At 43.1% G+C, this 15,601-nt stretch overlaps 1 protein-coding gene across 1 annotated transcript in view; it reads left to right on the top strand.

Annotated features, from left to right (window-relative positions):
• Nucleotides 1–963: 963 nt before the first annotated feature.
• The window catches only part of LOC144252134 (long-chain-fatty-acid--CoA ligase 1-like), a 36,986-nt gene continuing 22,348 nt past the window's right edge, over nucleotides 964–15,601 (top strand). The window contains exon 1 of the mRNA XM_077794666.1: nucleotides 964–1,029. The gene's annotated coding sequence lies outside the window, so the exon portion shown is untranslated. The remainder of the gene's footprint in view (nucleotides 1,030–15,601) is intronic.

Genomic DNA, 15,601 nt, shown 5'->3' on the forward strand with positions numbered 1-15,601 from the left:
TGTACCCTCTGAACCTGGCTGCAGCCAAATAAAACTGTTTCCTGCTATCTTCGGTGCCTGGCCTCGTTTGTCCCTACAACATTATCACCAGAGGCCTTTATTTTAACAATAATTCTTCTCATCCCTCAAATTCAAAGCAGTACTAGACCTCTGCCCAATGCTTGGTGCAAACACCACTGTAACTGGACAACTATTAGAGCTTAAAGATACTGGCAGGCCTCAGGAACTAAGAGGAAAAGTAACAGTTGAGATGTGAGCCTGAAAACAATTGCGTTGGTGTCTGAAAATCCCTCAAAGTTCATCCCATAGAATCCCTCAAAACTGCATGGCAAGAACTCAGCAGGTGAATGTGATGCTTCAGCAATGCCTAATCTCTTTTGCTCTCACTATCCTGGGGCCTGAATTGTCCAGGGTTGCTTCATGTCTAGGACATTGTGGAAGTCCACACAGGTCTTCCCTGCCAGGGACTGTGGCGAAACTCAGGGTGGGGACGGTGGTGAAATCCTGCTAAAAGGGGTCGCATAAGTCTGTGCCAAAGAAAAACGGAAAGGGAAACTCTTGGACCACCAGACATCCACAGAGCAGAACCCCGGGGACTACAAGAAGTCAGTGGGGCAGGTGGCTGAGCGTGCAAGGTGCAAAAAGACGTCTCCCACCTCAAGGCATCGCAGACTCGCAGTCTCCGGGCCTTTGGGGCTGGGGCACTACGATTTACCCTTTGCCCTTCCTCAGATTTCGTTGTGAAACCGGACTGCTGTTCGGGTGACTTCAGCCGCTTTTGCCCGCCACCCGCTAGCAACGCACGCGCCCAGCGGGGGGGCGGGGCCTGGAGGATGGGGCAGGGCTTGCAAGGCAGGGTGGAGCGGGCCCGGCTCGCGCACTTACAGCCGCCTAGTTCGGCCGCGGGGGCGGGGCTCAGCCAGTGGGCAGTGGCGGCAGAGACTCTTTAAATAGCACCAGGACTTTGCGCTGGGCTGGGAGTGGACTGCAGTGACAGCCGTCGGCGGAGCGGCCCGGGTAGCGGAGGAGGTGAGTGCGCCCGCTGCGCGGAGCCTCAGCTGCTCCCGCTGCGGTGCGGGTTCTCGATGGAGGCGCGGGGCTGAGGTTGCACCGCGGGGCCGATCCTCAGAGGCGGTGCGCAGTGGGGACGCGAGAACAGCTCGCTGCTCCCGGAGACGTTCCTCTTTCCGGTCTCTGCTCTGCGGCCTCGCTTCCCAGGGCAGCCCGAGCTCCCAGGCCGCCCCTCTCACCGCCGCTTCCTGTGCTGGAGCCCGAGTTGCCTGCTCGCCGCTTCCCGCTGGTGGCGCTGGTGGCGCGGGCGCGGGGCTGGTGCACCGCGTATCCGAGGGACGTGTGCCGCGAGACCGGCCCCTGGTTGGCGTGGCGGCGGGGACCGGCCCGGCCCACAGTAGGAGGCCCAGCCCAGGTGCGTGGAGGTGGTCCTACCTGATCCGGGACCGTGTTCTCTCGGCCGCAGGCATCCCTTGTGCCCCAGGGGCAGGATCTGTAGGGCGTGCTAGGACCACGCTGGGAGCTAGACTGGACCGGTGCCTGAGTGTGATGAGGGCCCCTGCGCGGAACGCTCTCTGAAGGGTCAGAGGCAGCACCAAAAGCAGGTTGCCATATGTAGAAATTCTCGCGGTGTCTCCAGAGGAGTGTACATAGCCGTGATAGAATCATTGATTTAAGGCACTCTGGCCTTTTTTTTTTTTAATTAGGCAACAAAAGATGATCTCTATCACTTTATAGCGTAGAGGGTCAGCTTTGGTAGATGACTTGAATGAAGGCGTGGATTAGAATCTAGAGACAGACTCCAACTAATCAGCATTGAATGTCAGGGCTTGCAAACCCTATCCGCACTCCACCCAAGCTCAAGGTTATGGAGCCTAATTAAGAATAGCCATTATAAAAGTGCCCTTCAAGTGCCCTGGTTAAGACTTTTAAGCTGTATCTTGATGCATTAATATCCAAAATACTCCAACTATCAATCAGTACCATTTAGTTATTGACCTTTGATTAATTTGAGAGAAACTGGTTAAATTGCAGTTTCTGACACACCTTTCACAACTTAACCTGTGATTATTCCAAAGAAACCAAGTGTTGACTTAACACAAACAAGCAAAAAAATCTACCAAAAACTTCTTTCAGGTGGACGTTGCCCAGAACTTAACTTTGAGTTAATGATCTGCAATGCCATGGGCTTGAGAAGGTCGAACTAAAAGGAACCCATCATTTTGGAGCATGAAAGGGCAGGATGATACAGTGGAAAACACAGGACCAGGTCTTGGGAGACATTCCTTCTTGTTTTGGCTCAATTGGGAAAATCCTTTCCTACCCTGAAACCAACTCCTCATTTATGAAAAGACTGCATTAGACTAAAATTTCATGAAAGAGCTAAAATTCTATGACTGGAAAAGGGAAAATCTTTCAAAGTAGTATAACTTATACCTCTCCTCTCAAAATAAGTTATGCATATTAAAAACTTCTGTTTTCTAAATTTACTGTAAATATAGAAGATTTAAAAAAAATCACCCTTCCCTCATAATTATGAGCATTTTGACATGTTTCCTTCCTGTCTCTGTTATTCATATTTTGGCAGGATTTTTATTATTATTGTAGGCAGCCTGACTCAAAAGAAATCTCTGGGATTTTTAATTTTTGACATTTAAGAAGTGATATGTGACAAATGCAGGTAGGGAAAGGCCATCTATTTATACCATAATGGTACAGTTTTCATAGCTACCTGTTTGCTTCTGAGTCAAGTTCGGGGTAACTCAAAATGTATCAGCATGCCACAGTGTTTTACTTTGCGTCTAAGTCTTCCAGCATCTTTAGTTTTGATGTGACAGTGTTGTGGAATATGGCTGTGTGTCTAGGGGAGGAGCCTGGGAAAAGATCGGGTTCATTTATAGCTGGAGATTTCTCCTCTCTCCTAAATTTCCTCTCTGGAAAGGGCAAGTCTGTAGGAATACTAATAATTTCTAAGTTTATATTTGTAACTTCAAAGGAGCATTAGTTTCCAAGATCAGTTGAAGTTATTGAGCAACTTTGCATTTTAAAACAGATCTCCATTATTCCTTTGCATTCACTGTCTCTTATAACCAAACTCTGTTATGTTAGAATCCATTAGTAATGTTTTATGGACAGTCTTGTTTGGATGATGAGTAATTTTGCCTGAAGAGTAATTTTCGGTGAACAAAGCTGATCTGAAGCTGCCCATGGTTGGGTACATGTTAGTTCTTCCAGGGGCTTCTGAGAACTTTAAAGCCCTGAAGTAGCAACTGAATGTGGGGTGAACTAGAAGGAAGAGGCAGTTTTACCAGTGTTTGTAACAGCAGCTCTGAGACTGTTGTGTCTATAAGATGCTGAATGTCAACTCCTAGGAAATTTTAGTTTGTTTAATCCTAGGGTGATATGTAATGGCAGAAGAGATAGTCATGGCAGAGTGAGTTATGTTAATTTTCCCCAGCTCTTGATATCCTGTCATGTGCAAGTTCTTAACAGTATTCAGTCAGTTGTAACCTTAGAGGAATCAAGAAGTGGGGGATGAAATCTGATGGCTTCTTCCTTGATGTGTGGCTGGCTAAAAGGATGTCACCCTTGGACAGAAACTCACCTGGAGGTAGGAAAGGGCTCTGTGCCCCTGTGACATCTGCCTCCAAATGTATTTGCTGATTCCTAAATCTATGATTTCAAAACTGGTGGCCTGGGTAATTTCTTCAAGAATTATTTGCTGGTCTTCAAGTTTTAAATAAACACTTTGAAATTTATCTAAGGCCATTTTGCCTTCCCCAGTTGTACTTATTTATTTTTTATTATTATAAAAGTAATGGATGCTTATGATAGAAATTTGGGGAAGTAAAAAAAAATAAAAAGGTCTTCTAGAGGTGAAGTACTATTATAACATTTAGTGTATTTTCTCTTGTTTTTTTTTCCTTAACAATTTTTTAAAAAACTTAAAGCATACATTGTTAATCAAAGATAAAAATTTTGGCAATTTAATTTTAATTACCAAAGTTACATTGTGAACACTTCCCTCATGTTGTTATGTACTATTTTTAAAAAATGAGTTTCAAAGATGACAGCATTGTATACTTTATGGAATATGCTTTAATTTATTTACTTCTCCTTGCTGGATATTGAGGAACAGCTATTTTTTACAAGGCAGTTTACCAATATTTGTTAGTTTTTTTAAAAAAAAAATTAAATCAGGTTCTGCTTTAAATCTCTTGAAATTGACAATGATTTGAAAATTGTTTTATTAATGTATGGGTTTCAATGGACTTTTGGGTTCTAATGAAAAACTGTTGAAATAAGGTTTTCATGGTTTGGAAAGATAAATTGAAAGGAGTTGGGGCAACAGAGTAGGAGATGTGGGTTACCTTTTAGACCATTTCCTCATTCTGAGTGGGACGTATGCTGAATGTGTTATCTGTCTGTTTGCACATTTTTGTCTACTGTAGAAATTGGCACTTTCCCCTGAGGTTTGTTGTGGAAGAAATACCCATATCCACTAAGTCAGAAAACCCTATATGTCATTAAGAGAAAGTTGCAGCAGGGACTGGTTTCACTCTCAAGGCACAACTGTCAACTGTGAAACAGGGCTCTGGCAGCCACAAGAGTGGTGGCCGCAGCCAGAACAGGGCCAAGGCTCAGGGATCACAGGGGTGACAGACAGATCAAGGCACTGTTCTTCGTGCTTCAGGTATGTTAACTCATTAGTCCCCCAATGACCTTGTGAGGTAGGTCCTACTCTTTCTTATCCATACTTTACAAAAGTTAAAGAAACAGGTGCAGAGGTTAAGTTGACTATTCCAGGATTTGAACCTAGACAGTCTGACTTCAGGGCCTGTGCCCTGGTTGCTTGGCTTTGCTGACCCTTGAGAGCTAGAAGGATTCTCAGTGCGGCAGAGGCTGGAAAGTTCCAAGTTATTCAGCTGGTGGCAAAGCAGGACTGTGCTGAGTCTCCTTTTTCTATATCATTGCTCCTTATTTTTTTCTCCATCTTGTTTATAATCTTCCATGAATTTTCCCTTTGTGCCACCACAGTGCTGAAAGAGACAACAAATTTTGATTCATTCAGCTTGGTTCAGTGCTTGATGATATCATTTGCTTTTTAGAGAATTAAAGTGTAAATGGCTTTGTCTGCCCTTGAACTTGGTCTTGAAAGCCTGGAGAACAGTCAGGACACATGATTAATGCATCAGGTGTACCGGAGGAAAAGAGCACATTCCAAGTGCGCACGGGAACCCAGGCTTACCACAGATGGTGGAATAATGCCACTGTAGGAGGTTGGCCTCTCCATGAAAACATAGGTTTGCTTTCTGCTGCTTTTCTTTGGGCCCTTTTACTGGAAACAGACTTCTCCACATGTTCTAGATCATATCGAAAACTTGTCATAGACAAGAGAATTGTGAATTTTGAGGGCTCAAAGGGCACAGTAGCATCACTAGTGATTATGAGTCTGTTTTTCCCAGTGAAATTTTAGGTGGGACTTCAAGATGTGAAATAAATAAGAACAGATCTGCTGTGGTTAAAATGGGGAGGCTGAGTATGGGCGGGATCGCAGATCACATAGATATGGTTGTATCATCTGTTTTCCCTTGCTGCCTTGGAGGCTCTGCAGAGCAACCCCAACTCTGAAGCAGCCCAACTCACTCATCTTTTCGATGCAGTAACTGTGGTGCAGGGAGAAGAGGTGACTCAGCCAAGGTTACACAACCTGTCTTTGCCTCTGGCCATGACACACACAGGAGTTTTGTTCCTGGGCCCTTTGCCTGTTTGGGGAATGGCTGGCCCTCACTACTGTCCTTGACTTATGTTCTGAAATCCCATCAAGTCAGCAGGTTCTGCTTATTCTAGCCCATTCTCTGTACAATATTGCCCAATACCTACACACTATTGCCAGGTCACTCTGAAGACTGCCCATCTAGTCTGGAGCCTGTCACCTCTGGGTTAGACAGTGAAAGCCTTTAGTTAAACACGGCAGGAGGAACAGTGACTACTTTTTCTGGAGCAGAGGTCTGGTTGTATCCCTCTGGAGCAGAAACGGTTATGGCCCTTCTCTGTAAGGCCCCACGTCTTTATTTCCTGGGACTTTCTACAGCTTGGCTTCAACCTGCTATTTGCCCTACCTTTACCAATCCATTGTGTACTGTGATTTATAGAAAATAAGCTGGTGGCACAGGGCTGTGCCCTAAGACTGTATGTGAACTGTCTCAATGCCCCAGTGGCCGTCCTGTGTCCTGGTAGGGACTGAAGTTGTAGAGTATCCAGAACAGACCCCCTGTGTGTCTACCTTGGCCCATCTGGAATGCCATTCCTCGTCCTAACCCTATTCCTCAGAACCCTGCTCTTTAGAGTCACTCCTGGAGTAACTCTGCCCTTTCTCATACTCCATCACTCACTGTAACCTGAGGCTCAATGACATTCATTCAGCCGGAAGGCATCAGCAGCCTTGCAGGTGGAGATGTTGCATTATTCCCATGCTAGTTAGAAAACTGCTGCTGCCCCAGGGAGCTCCACCCCTAATTCAGAAACCAAAGGACTCATCCACTGCCTAACAGAGCTTCTGGTCTGAGCAGTGGCCTGAGTCTTTTCTGATTGGTTAATGTCTGGCCATATTGGTTATTAAATATTTTGAATAGCATCCCTGTCTCTATCCTTCATGTGCCTTTTCCTGTGTGTGTTTCTTGCTTCTTCACATAGGCACCCCAGCCACACTCTTAAGACTTGAGCATGCAGGAGACCTAGTCATTGTCATTTCTGTGTTTTCAGGAACTTTTAACATAGCACCTTAGTGCTCTTAAGTATGTAATATTATCTGATGTTTGATTCGGACTAGGAAACATTCAGAGAGCCCCATAGAAATGGCTCCTGACAAGAATATATGTTCTTGTCATCTAATGTTGCAGGTTTGTCTATTCTATTTTATGCATAGATTAGATCTTATAGTTAAGATCAAGTAATTGAAAAATCTCAAGACCAAAACCTGTGTCTTCATGGGTGTAAACTTTGAGCTTAGGAGTACCTCTGAGGGATTTCTTTCTGTTTTGTTTCACTTATGTTAGAAGCAGGTGGCTGTGGGTTTTGCAGGATGTGGGAGGAGAGATTAATGTCAAATTTTAGATAATCTTACATAACTGTACTATAGTCTTCATTTACCTGGTATTTCTATTTTAAAACTGTACCACATTTCTGTGCCACTAATGAAATGGTCAAATAGATCTTTGTTCTTTCTGTAGGGCAGTCATGCACATTGTGCCTAGGTGTTCCAGCATGTGCAGTGGGCGGGGACATAGTCTACTCAGCAGTCCAGCCCCGCACCTCACGAAGCATGGAACAGGAGTCCAGAGCGTGTGGCTGAGCAGCCCCGCCTTATAGGTTGCCTGTAATGTTGCACCGGTCTGTTTTCCTCTCCTTTTTCTCTTGCTGGTGATGGCAAGACTTCTCTAGAACTCAGGAAAGGTGAGGATCCTTGGCCTTTGGGGTAGGGTCTGAAGCTGTGGGGTATCCAGGACAGACCTCCTCAGATGAGGCTAGACTCTGAGTCCAGTGTGGCTCCCATGGCTTAGATTCTCCTTCTACCACAACAGCCAGCCCAGTCCATTTGGCTTCTTAAATATGACCTGTGACAGTCACCAGCAGTGCTTGCCCTCTCCAGCATGTCTCTCTTGGTCACTGGATGATGTTGAATATTTGTCTTCCCCCTGCATATGAGTTTCTTTTGACAGACTCTGTGGTTCTGCCTCTCAAATGTTGCAAGCTCTGAAGTTAGCTGTTTTGTATATTGTCACTCATAGGAGGAAATGGACAGTGACTCCAGCCAGGCAGGTGACCAACAGAGGCCACAAGGAGTGCACAGCACACTGTCAGTTCTCAGAATGGGGAAATGTTCACCCTATGGGGACAGCTAGACCATCTATTAGGGTACAGGATGGAAATATTAGAACTTTCATGGATATTTATTTTTTTGCCTTTATTTAAATTCTTATTTGTTTTACAATGTTCAGAAAATATTTATGGACTATACATGTGTATAGATTATGAAAATCATTTAAATTAGGGACATATTTATTACTAATTGGATTATAACATTAACAGTAGTCATTGGATTATAACTATTAACAGCAGTTATTACAAGCTTAGAGAAACAGAGAGGTAACTCTACCACTGGCATGGCAAGAGACTTCTGAATGCCAGTTCTAAAAAGAAGATGACTCAATGTGCCAGTTGAAGGGGAATAGAAACTGAAACTCCTCTCTAAAACTAGGTTGTGATGCATGTTAGAATGGGTCTCTGACTTCAGAAGAACTTAACAATGCAGAAGCCTCAATAAGATTGGTTCTCTCTCTCTCCCCCCTCTCTCCCCCTCCCTCTCTCTCTCTCCCCCTCCCTCCCTCCCTCCCCCCCCCCTCTCTCTCTCTCTCTCTCTCTCATCTCCCAAGGCTGGAGCTGTGCTTGACATATAGTGGGTACTCAGTGAATATGTCCACATGGAATATATGGACCTTTTTCATGCTTGACAATTAAGTATCAATTTGAATTGACTGTTTCCAGTCAGTGTTTAAGTTGGTCTCCTTTGTTTAAACTTTTGGGCAGTTGAGAGGATACAGTATATGTGCCAGTCATACTGTTGCACAAATGATTTCCTGAACTGTAAAATCATAGAACTATTGAAACCTCAGAAGTTTCATCTGGATGACAGGATGTTGGAGACTACTTAAAAAAATTTTTTTTAAACATGGATAAAATGAAACAGTATTAGCAAAATGTTGATTATGTTTTAATGAGAAGCTCAGGTAATGGAGATATGGTAGTTTTATTACACTTTGTCTACTATTGAATAAGACTTGGAACTTTTCAGAATAAAAATTGAAACAAAGCATAAAAGGAATATAGAGACCTGAAGCTAATGTCACCTACTCAAAGCAGGTCATGACCAAACAGGAGAATCTCCTTTCCTCTTCTCTCCTCTGTCTGCTCTCTGAGTGTCATTATACTATAATCTTAGACAACTTTTTAGATTTGTTTTGTTTATAGCTTTCCCAGGGCCAGTCACTGCTTCTGATAGTTACCTGAAAGCTCAGTGTAATTTTAACTCATGTCCTGTGGTATCAGACAATACCTCTCTTGTCCCTCCACATACAATGAGCAAAATCTTGCTCAACTTTTCTGTTGCACCTGTTGTCCCATGTTCTTTAAATGCCCTCTTGAGTCCTGAAGAAATTCACCACATACCAACATTTTGTAGATTTCATTTGCTTCTGCGTTTTACCTGTAAAGTCCTGAGTTTTCAATTCTGTGAATATTTCAACAAAACTGACACAGGTGCATTAAAGTAAGTTGGAAATCATAATCTAAGGCATATATATATATATATATATAATATTAATATTGTGATAATTATCATGTCATAATATAATTATATTCTTATTATAATAATTGAATTATATTATAGAGCATACAATTATATTACATGGTATATGCTATATTTAAGTTTTTATAGGTGTTCCATATCTGGGACAATGGGACAAAATGGGTTAAAGGAACCGCAGTTACCTGCTGAAATCTGTAAACACTGAAAAGTGACTTCTCCAACTTTGAGAGTAGCTGTTTTTTTTTTTCTGAGTAGAAATAGGTCTTTGTGTCTGTCTGCTTCTCACGCCTGTTCTGCTAAGCCATTTCTCTAGTTCATCGGTCACTCTGAAACCTTGATCTATTTTAAGAGGCTTCAGTAACTCTACACAACCTTGTGTCCTGTTCAGCCTCCTTATCCAGGTCATGGTATTTGATAGCTTCAACGTCTGGGAGCTGCTAGGCCATGTGGGTTCCTTGAGGACAAGGACTGGGTGTGTTTTCCATCTCCCACACTGGCCTGGGCTCCAGCAAGGACCTGGAGGGATACATAAGCTGTACACCCCTCTATTGACAAACATGTTGACTTGGCCTCTGCCTAAGGAAGCTGGCTTCCCCTGCCCACCTCCAGGCTCCCAGCATGGTCTAGCCTTTGAGGGTGTCTCCCCACCCTCACCTATCTCTGCCTATTTAGATTTGGCCTGGTTTCATCCTTAGCTCTGAGCCCTCCCCCTGACCTCCAGCCCATACACAGTGCCTTCTCTCTTCTCCAGGGAGCACCCCAGCCCCCAGCATTTACTTCTGAGGTTATCACCCCCATCTTATTCGGGTGGGTTTGCTCTTGCGGGTGTGTTTGTCTTCATTGGTATCCTAAACTTGCCGAAGGTAGAGAAAACACTGGTAATGCTTTATCTTCATGGCGATGGCCTTCTGTGTGCAAGGGACTAATGAGAGTTCTCTAATCCCCTACAATTTTCAGAGGGTTGTTTGTGTATTTGGAGTGAGATCTTTTACCTGGTCAGTGGCTGAGCCAGGACTCAACACAGAACAGAAGGTGAGAGCTTAGATATGTGTTTTCTGGGAGGGGTTTATATCCCATCTGTTATTCTTTAACAAGGACAGGTTACCACCCTAAATCCTTTGTGGAGCAGGTGGGAAATACAGGCCCCTTCCTTTTCCAGCTGGTCAGTGAACTTCCCTGACTTGCCATGATATTTAGGCAGAAATCAGTGTTAAAACAGTATTTGAAGACAAATGGAAGAAACTTCCTTCTCTTAGGAATTTTTTGAATGGAAGCTTTCCCTTATAAGTGAATCTCATTGAAATTTAACCTTGTGGTCCTGCACAGTCTTTTTCACATGACTTGAATATCTTCATCAGGCATGTCCAAACGATAATTATCATTTTCCTAGGTGGACATCCATGATAGTCTTCTTTGTATCTATGTGTTGAGAGGAGGGAGGAGAGCTATATGGTTTATGTAGTTATTTATTGCTCTGGAGCATGTTGGGCAAGTCTTGTCAGCATTCCTTACATCTGGAAGAGCCACCCACCCAGCATTCTCAGTGTTTTGGAAGCAGCCTCCTCTCCAGAGCCCTCACAAGGCCCTCCAGCTCCTGTGCTAGAAGAAACCTGGCCTTGCTCACTGGCTTAGAGCAAAACTCACTCAGACTTGGCCACCCCTGGTGTGGCTCTCTGGGCTTGAGTTCTTCTGGCATTTGCTTTTCTACCTAAGAAAGGTGCTGGTGGGAGCTCTTCCTCTCCCTGTGGAAAGCCTTGATTCCTTTTAAGCTGATCAGCGGTCATGTGTCTAAATGTGTGTCTGAATGTCTTCCAAGGGGAAGAGAGGACCTTGCCCCTTAGTATTGACAGAGTTCTTGGAATGGTATTACAATGTAAGTGAAACATAAAACATCACAGTACAGGGACAAGAGAATATTTTTATGCAGACTTTTAATCTTTGTCTTGCTAGCTGCCCCTGCCCCCACCCATTACTCAGGAAATGCTATTCAATCCCTTCTAGTACATGGACTCCCAGCAACTCTGGGGGGTGGGAGGGGGTAGAGGAAGGAGAATACTATAGTTTGGGAATGTTTTAAAGGCCCCCTTCCTCTTTGGAGAATCACTCTTCATTTAAATAACATCCTCCAGGGGCTTAGGGTAGAGAAGTGATCAGAATCACAGAGGGCCATTCACGACTCAGTAAATATTCCTCAAATATCTGTTTGGGGCTAGGCACTATGTTAAGGCCAATGGCCAGAGGAGAAAGAGAAGCAGCTAGAGTTACTAAGCATCACCCACCATAAGCACAAAACAGGAGGTGCTAAGTACCGTACAAGGGATGCAAATAAAGTGTTGCTAGAATTCAGAAGAAGGATTAATTACTTCTCCCTCAGGGAAGTTTATAAGAATTTGTTAAAAAACGTGGCCTCTGCCCTATTTGGCTTGGATTCAGACATTACAAAAAGAATCAGGGAAGGAGGATTGTAGGTGAAGGGGGCATGGGGGAGAGGGAAATGCAGAACAGCCAGGTTTGGGGGGTAGACCTTCTTGAGGAAGGATCCTGGGGGCACCAGGGACAGGGGAGCAGAGGTAGAGCAGAGGTGCATGGGCATTGGTACTGGCCCCTGTAGGTATGTTGTCTGGGAACCCACCTACCTGGAGGAGTGCAATATTACAGACCCTTACTTCTTGCACCTGAGGAAGGTCTCTAAAAGTCGGACTGGTAGCTCACAAACCGGTCTACCCTTTCCATTTTCTAAGACTATACCCATCCTTTGAGGGCCAGCTAGTCTTGTACCCCTCCATGCAGCTGTGATGGAAAGTGAATGTGCCTTGGGTTTCTTTTGCATTTACTGCTCCCTTGTTGCTTTTTGTTTTTGTTTTTATTTTTTTTACTCAAAAATCCCTTTGTGTATGTCTCTGTGTTAAATGTTTTAATTTTGAGCTTCAGGAATGGGTCTGCCAATTTTCCTCAGTTTGTACTCCCATCTAGATATGAAATAATTTTTAGACTCCAATATAAGAGAAGGGTTCCCCCAAATACTTTATGAGTCTTAATATTAAAGTCTTAACAAAGCTCTCACATTATAAGGGCATGCTGTCAGCCACTTTCCAAATGGCCTCAGACAGAGAAAGCTGCTTGTCCTGAAACCATATTGGCCAATCCTAGTCTTGGGTCCTTGTAAAGGTTAAAAAAAAATCACTGAATTTGACCCTTCTTAAGACAAAGAAATTTAAAACTAGTTGGGCAACTAGTTCTTGGTATTTGAACTTACAAAGGCCAGAGTTAGATATTGTTATAAAACCCTTTTTAAAAAAAAAATCAGTTGAAACAATGAAGCATGAGATTTAGTTATAGAAATGTGGATCTATAGGACAAAATTCTTTACTGTTCTATTTAAATAGGTTCTTGTGATCTGAGAGAATTTTTTTCAGTAGTAGGTACATGCATGATTTTGGAAAATGCTTCAGCTTAATTTAATGCAAGGGAAATATATGATGGCATCACACAGAAAACGATTAGATGCCTCAGAAAATGGCTTTAAAGATAACTAAGACCTTGTTTGAATGTGCATGTTTAAAGAATTTGAGTAAAATATTAATGGAATGTGAATCTTTTAAAAAACGGTATTTTCAAAGTAATTTTTCAGATGACTTAAATATATATGGAGTTGAATGAATGTGGAAATAAGGAAATATTTGTCAATTTCATCTACATCTCAAAATTTTTCTCTTCGAGTTGGACATGTCACATTTGGTATTTTTTATTTTGGCAGTGGCACACATAATAGTTGTTACCTGTGGCCAACCTGAATGGGCAAGGTATGGCTCTGATCTTATTGGTTAAAAAGTAATATTGCAGGGGCTGGGGTTGTGGTTCAGTGGTAGAGCGCTCACCTAGCACATGTGAGGCACTGGGTTCGATCCTCAGCACCAGATAAAAATAAACAAACAAAATAAAGATATTGCATCCATGTATAACTAATGAAATATTAAAAAGAAAAAAATAGTATTGCATTATGCTTGCTTTTGAAAGTGTTATGTCCCATTCTTTCTCTGATGGTTTTAGGAGGGATGGGCGGAAAGTGGTGTAAGTGTTGGAGTATTTAGATTCAGCTTGACTTGAAGAGTTCATGAAATCAAGTTTGTAAAAACAGGGCCACCTTTGTTTGCTTTGTTCCTCCATTTTTAATCTTCATGGAAACTGAATTGATAAACCATTGAATCCCTTTAATGAAAATTAAAAACCCACTGGTTTAAAGTTTATTGTACTTAGTTGAGAAGAAAAGCCTCAAGGCCGTGGATGGGAATAATTAATTTTCTGTGGAACTACAGGATTATGTCTACAAGCTTATTTGTGCATGGGATCCCAAAGTTATCCAAATGGTCTTAGTCCTTCTTCTGCCAAGGGCAGCAGTGCCACGGCATGGGGAGGGTTTGGACAGCAACCTCTGCCTCCCTCTCTAACTGGGAGACCTGGCGTCTCTCTGGAGTGTCTGGGCCTCCCTCTCTCTAGGGACAGCCCGACTGCTCTTTTGGTTCGGGAGGTGGTGGCTTAACAAATCTAGCTTTAGGTGATTTGCCAGCCAGGGTGAAGGAGCAAGAATCCAACAGTTCTGGAGTGGCAAATTGAAAGAACAGAAAATGGCCTGGCTGTTGCTCTCTTGTTCCTCTCAGAGGCCTGAGCTCTGCCAAGCTAGGGTCAAACAAAGGGGGTGCTTTCAGCCTTCTGTAGAGAACCTGTTCTCACGGTTTCTTAACTGGGGCTGGCTGAAGGGGGCTTGCAAGCCCTGCTTGTGAGATGATCATGTGGGTGTTCATGGTGGATAGGGTCAGTGGCCCAGCAGAAGTTAGGTATCACTTGTGTAGATTGGTCTCTGGCCTTGGTTTCCTCACCATCTTGTGCTATTGTGATGTTCCAGTAAGATGCTCCCTCTCTTTCTACTCATGTCTGTTTAAAGGCGTCCTCTGCTCTGGTTCTTTACACTGGGCTTGTGACAGATTTCCCTGATGATTGTTACATCCCATGTCATTTCTGTAGTTTTAGACTTTCGTTTTGAATTTTTTCATAGGCAATTCAAAAGACCCAGCTGAGCAAATCCACTTTTTGTAAGTGAGGGGAGAAAGATGCCCAAGAGTAGCTGTAGCAGGAGAAGCTAGCTGTCCGTAGACTTGTGTGTTCACAACTTAGAAATACCAGCTTCCTAAGCCTTTAAGCCAGTTGAATCATATTCTTAGCAAATAGCAGCAACATGATTTATATGCCTGGGCTATAAACTTCTTTACATGACGATATGGAAATTTGCTTTTGAAAGAATAAAAAAAAAAACCTCCAACTAGAACACCATTGAAATGAGAACACAATCCATCTGTTAGTTTTAACCATTTATTAGCAAGTACGTGAATATTTCTTAGAGACTTGTTAAACCTCAGTCATAAGGCATGGTGTTTATGATCACATATAGCACATCAGGGCTATTTATTGCCCCTCGTTTTCTTTTTCTTAATAGCAGATGAATTGAAGGGGAAAGATTATGTTGTCCATTTCATCCATGAGAGTTGTTTTTCACAAGGATCAAAATGGGGTATTGTCTTGGTTTTTATACATAGTTTTCCCATGTACAGTATTAACCAATTTGTTCATTGAAGTTGGTTTGCAGCTTGTTACCTGGCCGCCAGCTGAGCGGAATGGCTTAAAACCTCCAATAGCTTATCGTGATCACCCACTAAATGTAGGAATTTGGCTGAATTTAAATGCTTAGCCTTACAGATTAGCATCTAATAAAATACTCTTCCATGTGAGCCATTCAGTCTGCAGTTTTCTGAAGATTTTTTAAAAACTTTTTCTTCCCAGACTTATTAAACTTTCCTGTTGGTGTAGTGCAGACTGTAGCTTGACTGCTGATGCTTAAAATGGACAAATTAATCTCCTGTGTATGACTGTCTTTGTGTGGAAGGGAATTGTTTGCTCTTCTCACTCAGGGATGGGATTCTATTGAATAGCACCTGTGAATTCACATAATCTAGAATTTGTGGGGAATTACTGAAGAAACTTTGGGGGAAGAAGAGAGAAGGACCTGGGGTTGGGGGGTATAAGGGGTGAATAATTCCTTTTCAGATTGAAGTGCTGCAGGGTGATGAAGACAACTGGAAGGTGGAATGATTTGAGGGCAGCGCAAGTTTGCACATTAGACTTGTAAAGTTGTTGTCTTTGTAGAGTTGCAATACTGTTTGGACAGTT

This window comes from Urocitellus parryii, unplaced genomic scaffold, assembly GCF_045843805.1.
Source record: "Urocitellus parryii isolate mUroPar1 unplaced genomic scaffold, mUroPar1.hap1 Scaffold_37, whole genome shotgun sequence".
NCBI lineage: Eukaryota > Metazoa > Chordata > Mammalia > Rodentia > Sciuridae > Urocitellus > Urocitellus parryii.